Source organism: Lactuca virosa, chromosome 9, assembly GCF_052849685.1.
Source record: "Lactuca virosa cultivar CGN04683 chromosome 9, Lactuca_virosa_CGN04683_v6, whole genome shotgun sequence".
Lineage (NCBI taxonomy): Eukaryota > Viridiplantae > Streptophyta > Magnoliopsida > Asterales > Asteraceae > Lactuca > Lactuca virosa.
Genome location: NC_136434.1, coordinates 75768969 through 75777338, shown reverse-complemented (window position 1 = coordinate 75777338; position 8370 = coordinate 75768969).

The following is an 8370-nucleotide window of genomic DNA, read 5'->3' as shown; positions in this document are numbered from 1 at the left end:
TATGTGACTTAGAAAGTAGTTGAGCCACCAACTTTCTCAAGACTTTGACACCCAACTCTCCCGGCTTGTCAATATGTGACTACATCTCCAAGATGTGATCACACCTAGACCTTGCCTTGCCAATAGGGCTTGAGTGACCTTAAACTTTTTAGGAACTTGTGGGTTAGGGAAAATAATTGGAGGAGGTGAAAGAAGTATGATATCCATGGGACATCATCTTCATTTAGGAAAGCTTGTTTCAAGAGATTTGGGAAGATCATAAATGTCTAGACCAGACATCTTTTTGGGAGATATTCAAGATAGTTGATTTAAAGTCCATAATATGACACCCAATATGAAATATTAAGGCTAGGACCCAACAAACTATTTTATAACTTAGAAGAGGGATGCCGTAATCCAAGCTATAAAATATTTGAAGGTAGGTGAATGACGATTCACCAATTTCCACCATGAAAAACGAAATAATTTATTAGGTTTTAATTGGATTTGAAAGTCCTAGATCTTTGAGATTCATTGAACTGTTCAAAGGCATGTTTCAATCTCGAGTGTGCCCTCCAGGTTTTGTGACTGGGATGCCGAGGATCACAAAACAAGGTGTGAATAACCATGCAAATATACTTGGTACCCTTAATATTTACCCCTTAATCAATGTGCCGGTTAACCACACACGCTCCACCGATACTATGATAAATATTAAGTTACCCTTTGCCTACCTTGTTAAGTCCAGGTTAGTGTGCCGGTTAACCACACACGCTCCACTAACGACTTAAGCAAAGTGCAAAGTGTAATTTCATGGGTTAGCACCAAATTCACATTTTCCTAAGTAACTAAGATTGGGTATTAATAAGAGTTTAGTTACTTAGTATTTATCATTAATACTTTTAATGAAAGGAGAATTATAGTCCTTGTCCTACCCGTTCGGCTAACGACCCTCCACCAGTCAAGGAAGCGGTGGGTGAGAGTGGACACCCATTAAACTGCCATTTTATAGGCAGTAACCTTATACCCCCCTTATAGACCGGCTTCGTGAATGAGGCCTACTAACGGTAAGACTGACTTTACTCTTATACATATATATATATAAATATTATTAACTTATAATATTATAAAGTATAAGGGTTGAATTTTAACTTTTAAAATTCTAAGGGCTAACTTGGAATTAAAGTATTCATAAGTGAAAACTTTTCAAATTCCAAAACTTGAGGGCAAGTTTTGAAACTATTCAAAACTAATTAATTCCATAACTTATGAGTTTAAAGTAGTTTTAATTTAAAAAAAAAAAAAAAACTCTTCAAGTTCCATAACTTGAGGACAAGTTATGGAAGACTTTAAACTAATTAATAAAAAAAATAACTTTTTTTTATTGTAACTTATGGAACTAATTAAGGTTACACTTTTTTTTTAATTTAATGAAGAGACACTTGAACCTCCATAACTTGAGGACAAGTTATGGAGTCATAAAACCAATTAGAACTAGACTCTTCATTTTGTAACCTTTGCCAACTTTTATGAGTTTTATGATTCTTAAATGTGACTTTTCATATAACTTGAGGACAAGTTACAAAAACACACTTTGGAATCAACTCTTAGATTAAAATGGATTTCACACAACTTTTCTATTAATCTAATAACCTCATAAGAACAAGATAATTCAAATCATCAATCTTCAAGAAATTAGCATGAACATACAAACTAATACAAATCTTGAAATTATGACAATTATCTTAGAAATTGGATTAGCATGAACATTACCACATCAAAAACAAGTTTACAAAAACATCTTAGGGTAATGTTCCTAGTCCAATTCCAGCCAAAACAATCGAATATATGCATCCAACTCGATTTTTCAGCTACTTTTGCAAGTATAACAAGAAAAAAAACCAGGCTCTGATACCACTGTTGGGTTATGAGCATTCTAACACTCCTAAGTGTACATGCAACCCTAAATACCTTGGATCTATGTTTTCTCTATTATACATACAATTATGAACATCCAAGGTATTATCCTAATCTAGCATACAAAATAATAAATATAACAAGATAGAATACATACCTCTTTGATGTAGAATGTCTTCATGAAGCTTGAGTGCCTAGTGCCCCAAGTGTGACACCTCAAATGGTTCACACAACACCAAATACACTTGGAATAACTTGAGAGAAACTTGAACACTCCTTGAAATCATCTAGCCCTCACACTCACACATTAGTGCCCGATTTCTTGAGCCATGGGATTCTTTTATATGGTGGCTATTAGGGTTACACCATGTAACTCATAACTTTACCCATTCCTTATGCTCCATGGATTTTAACCTCCATGGAGTATCCATGGGTCACCCCATGGACTTAGTCCAACATAAGGAATCTTGGATCACAAGCCCACATATATAAGAATGAATGATTTACACAATCAACCCATATATTTAATTAGTCTCCTTTTGATCACTTAATTAATTCCAAATTAATTCTTGATCAATACTAATTAAATAACCTTATTAATATATATTAGAACTTATAATATATTAACCAACCTTAAGTGTTATTTCTCTCATTATAGTCTATCCAAATGCATGATGCCATGCAACCCAAATGGACCATGCCGGGTCGGGTCAAGTCTTACCAATTATAGTTATGGACTTAGACATTAATCCAACAACAACAACCTCTGACTAGTGAGTACTACGGCTTCCCATAGCATCACCACAACCTCTAACCAGTGAGTACTACGGCTTCCCGTAGCATCACAACAACCTCTGACTGACTTACACCCTCCGCGGACCAATCATATATAGGTGCATGCACTTACCCAAATTATGCATCACTATATCTGGCGGCAATCGCTATAATAAAACACCCTTCTCTGTTGTAATCCATATTCTTGGACAATCTCACTTTCTGTCATTAACCGAAAGGACTCCCACTGGAATCGTAGATGTTTAACCTACCACTTGCCGTCTCCACTCAAGACTCAAAATTATCCGAAATCCAATGCATTACATTTGGATACCTCGATACACCACCATAGAACCTTACGACATCTCGTCTCATCCACTGATCTTCCTGATCCACAACCTGAAATTGGTTGTCTAATCTTCTGCCCTTCCCAAGCTAAATAACAGCCCATTATTGAACCAGAATTTCTCAACCGTCGAACTCACCCTACGAGCCAACCATCTCAGATTCACCATTTTGACCTCGAAGAATTTCCGTTCACCCCAAGGTCTCCGACCAACGGCCAATTGCCGTGGAGACACTCATCCTTTTCAAACATAACACATTCATTATCTCGCTCTGCACCTCGTCTCAATCACCAATAACCCTGGGCTCATGAGTTCGCACTGCCGATCTCTCCGTATCCAGATCTCTAACCGTTCTCGATCGAATCTCTAATCCCCTCAATAAAATACCCGGTTCTCCCCCACTTAGGGTTCGAACCAACCCCAATCGGCGCACCAGCAATCTATCCCACAGACTGTTTCCACCATTAACATCGCACCGACTCCTGGAAGGTGCTACACAACGCTCGATGATCTCCTGACAGAGATCGAGCAACTCCAATGCCCCGAAACTCAGATGAAATCCTCAGAACTTCCTACCATGACTGCCTTTAGTCATTCAGAATCTCACACCATTCCATCACCGGACCTCCCAACCGTCCGGTATTAACCCTGACTCTTAGTCTAGAAGTAATGATCTACCGTACTCCTTATCATCAACTCCTCAACCAACGTTCCATCACGTCACTTATCATAAGAGCAGAAACCATATTTCCACTCTTAATACCTATCAAAGACAATAAGGGCCACCGCCCTGATATACTCCTCTTGATCGTCCGACGTTGCAGCTAACACATGCCCTACTATACTCAATTAGGGTGTCTCCTGGCCCTTGACCATCTCAGTCCCCACTGACGACCTGTTCAAGCTATATCTTTACCTCGCGGCAGACCTACTGCCACATACTCTGTTTGAAGATCACCATCCGTGCAATCCCACAAGGCTCACCCCCAACTCAAAAACCGAAATCTCAACACCTCTTATGTCTCCCACAGGAAACGGATATAACACCACTCGGGTCACAGAAAGTGACCTCTCCACTATCGGCCGGTCGCCCAGCCCAGACCGTATTCTCCCATAACGCATCATCCCTACTCATCACTGAGTCTTGTGACTCCAACTGGCATATCACCCACAATCCCTCGGAGCTCACTCGATTTCCCTTTTCAAGGGATGCTCCACTAAAACTTGTTCATCATGGCCTTCTGGCCCCACACTCATTCACCTCGATCTCAGTCTAGACAATCCCCACGGAATAACTGGTAAAAACCAGAAACACTAACCGCCACATGTCATGATACTCAAACCATGTGGTCACCTCTCGATCTGCTATGCATCATGGTACGTGTACCATGTTATCTCCTCTTAATCTTCTACGAATCATGGTACTCGAACCACGTTCCCTTTTCTCAATCCATCTCAAATCATGGCACTCTAACCCTGACATCAACTCTCGTCCTGCTACAACTCATGGGACTCGACCCATGGCATCACTTCTCAATCTGCTACTTATCATGGTACTCGAACCATGACATCACTTCTCAATGCTCAAATACCGGCTCATACGTGCCTGCTCAGACGACACGAGCTCAGGGCAAAACAACGTCCTCTCGTGAAACATCCGTGTAATCACAGTCACGGACTCCGTCCCCTTCTTGAGGGACAAGAACTCCTGTGCCAACCGTTCCCACTCCAACGGGGGAACATACTCGTCTCTGAACATGGTGGTGAACCTCTCCCAGGTCACCTCCGAAGTCTCTTGCAAGAGTGAAGTTCGCCGCCACGAACTTCCACCAGTCCTTCGCCCCCAAGCAAAACTGGTTCAGTGCAAACCGAACCCTCAGATGCTCCGGACACGAACAGGAATAGAAGCATCCCTCGATATCAGAAATCCATCTCATCGCAGCAATCGGATCCTGCGTCCCATCAAACTCCGGTGGCTTCGTGTTGCTGAACTCCCGGAACAGCATTGAGTCACCCCCCTGAGGTCTAGCAGCAGCCACAGCTGCAGTAGCTGCAGCAGCCGCAGCCTCAGTAACCGCTGCGTATCTCTCGTCGAACGTCTCAATCAAAGTGGTCTTGATAGACCCAAACATCCCCGGTATCTCTGTGCGGATAGCCGCAGCCCCTTCGTCGTGGATCATCTGACGAAGCTCCTCGTCACTCACGCCACTGTTCTCTGGTCTGTGGCGTGTCCCAACCATGATGTCTCCGAAATACAACATAAAAAAATCAAAGACTCACTCGAGTGTACTCGCACTCGATAACTCAGCCCTATTTGTTCCTTAGTACCCTAAAGATTCTTACTTGGACTGCGCACTGATCCAGTGTTTTCAGTAGTACGGGCCCAATACTACCTTCCACACCACATCAGCATTCATTCCAAGTCCTCCTCCTAGGATCCCCGACCACAAGTACTCTATATCTCGCTAAGCATAGGCTACCCTTCGGTAGACTTCTCATAAGCTCTTCACTGCTACCTACTCACTCTCGAAGCATCTCATAGCATCAGTAATCTCCTAGGCTAAGGCATCACAAATCAGGCCACTCTAGTCCTAATATGAGTACCTAGCCTACTCTAGCATGCATAATATATCATATCATATCTCATAACACATAATGTAAGGGTATTTTGGGAAATCACCGTTCGGGCGCTGGCTGATCGTACACACTGCTCCGTTCTGCCTTTCTCAAAATCTTTTACTCTTTTAGAAAAAATGTTTCTTTTCTGAAATTTTTTACTCAAATCCTCAGTTTGAGTTCAGATACGCCCGAAGGTGCATCCGAATCCCTCAAACCAAGGCTCTGATACCAACTTGTAACGACGTAAATTTTCAAACAATTTTTCATTTTTAAAACATAATTCATTCATAACAAAACCCATTGTATCACATAATATCTCAATGAACGACCCCAGAATCTCAAGTACATAAATCTTCATCAGTGTGCACAGACCATGCCGGCGCCTTCCCACGATCCTCGCTAGTACCTGAAACACATAACACAACAACTATAAGCATATATGCTTAGTGAGTTCCCCAAATACCACATACAACACATACGCCTTTCCATGCCATAACTCTATGGGATCTTCCGATCCAAGTGTCTCAGGGGACTTCCGTCCCGAATCCCGGTAGACCTTTCGGTCCTACCTGTATCGACCTTCCGGTCCGTAACCTCTTGACCTTCCGGTCCATATCATATTGACCTTCCGGTCCTTATCATACATAACATACATAACACATACATATCACATAACAACATACAACTCATACATCTCATAGCATATAAGACCTTCCGGTCACACATAGGTACCCTTCCAGGTACAGTATAGTGAGAAGACTCACCTCCCATGATGTCTAGTAAACCTTCTGGCTTGATAACCTCGATCGAGCCTCCGCCTAACACATAAGGAAAACATCTCTAATTAATACTTTCTCTTGTTCTCATCTCTAATAATGGGTAGAAGACCATTCTACCCCTCCCTGACCTCTCTTGAATCAGCTTGACCAAGACCCCATGGTCAACTGAAGTCAACTCTAGTCAACGGTTAACTTTGACCAGACTCGTCGAGTGCACTCAGGTGACTCGGCGAGTTCATGCTTGTCCTCTGAATCCTCCTAAGGTCTCACTCGATTCGTCGAGTTAACCTTTCACTCGACGGGTTACCACTGGTCACGAATCGCGGGGCAACCCGACTCGACTCGTCGAGTCCCCATATGGACTCGGCGAGTTCCCTCCATGGCATCACTCAAATGACCTTCTGAGGTCAGATCTGTTTCTCTAACTTATAGATCTGACCTTCTTACACCCAAATATCACATAAAGGTTCAAACTTTAAGCTCATGCAACACTCTTATGCCCTTATATGAAGAAATAGCTCCTAAAATGGCAACCTAGATCCATATCTCCAATGGAACAGCATAAAGCAGAATGGTTGGGACTCTCTGGACCTCTTAAGGTCCAGATCTAAGACTTATTCCACCTTGGGACCTCATAAGCTTCGAATCCAAGCTAAAGAAGGAATAAGAAAACCCTAGATTCAAGAAAACCACCAAATATATGAGAATGAGTATAGATTCATACCTCCTACAGCAGTCCCATGTGAAGAGATGCTAGATCCACTGCCCCCATCTCGTTCCTTGCTTGAGTCATGCTCTTTTCCTTCCACAAAACCCACCAAATTACTTGATTTCATCATAAGAACTCTCCCAAGGCTCCAATGGCGATTTAGGGTTTCTCACAGGAGATATGAGGCGCATCCAAGATCATAAGTTCCTTTAATATGTGTGTGTGTATGTATGTGTGTGTTTGTGTGTTTGTGTGTGTGTATTTATATATACTTAGAAAATTTTATCATTTCTTTTTTTATCTATTTACACTTCATACACTATAAGTACACACAAAACCCTAATCTTGTACTTATCTTGCATTCCAACGTTCCCAATCCTAACCGTTAGCATTTTTAACATGAAAATATATATATTTTTATGTTTATTTACTTCCAAAAATCCATAACATCACCATTTATACATTTCTTTTTGTTTATAGGTTTTTATACTAGGTTTTCTTGCATAAGTTGTATTTGGGGCATCTTTAAGTGTACTTAAAGCCTTTTTATTAAACGTTAATGATCTAGGATGGGGGTTGTTTTTTGTTTGTTAGATCGTTAAAGTCTAGACACCTCAAAAACATGGACATGGGGTTGTTTTGTGTTTGTTAGACATTTAGATTTCACACACCCAAAACCGAAAATTATTTCTTTTTTAGTCTCTCACACCCAAACAAACTTGTAAGATATGATTTAAGATATGTTCTAATAGCAAAACTGAAGTTCAAGACCAACTTTTATAAACCAAAAGCATTCATGAAGTGTAGCTCTCATTTTGTGAAATTTCGAGACAAAATCAAGTAAAGAGATGTTGTTTCTTGCTTCTAGGCATTGGCACAAGACTAGTGATGTTAATTGAGCCAAGTACTAGTCCTAGAAACATTTAACAAGGTATAGTGCAGGTTCATATGCTCAGAAAAAGAACCTAATTTATATAACGATATATGCATGTATGTGAAGGTTTTTTTTGCATTATGAGGTGATAGTCGGTCAAAAGGGTCATGGTGAACACAAATAACAAGTTAGATAGTATATTGCATGCAAAAAAGGAAAGTGTCAAATGTGATCAAAGTCAATAGTTGGTTATCCTCCCGAGTCATATTCCCGTAATTTTCAATGGATAAATAAATATAAACCATTATCTGTGTGAAATATTGTAGCTCTTGTGATAATATTAAATTACTTTTCTTATTAGCATCATGTTGG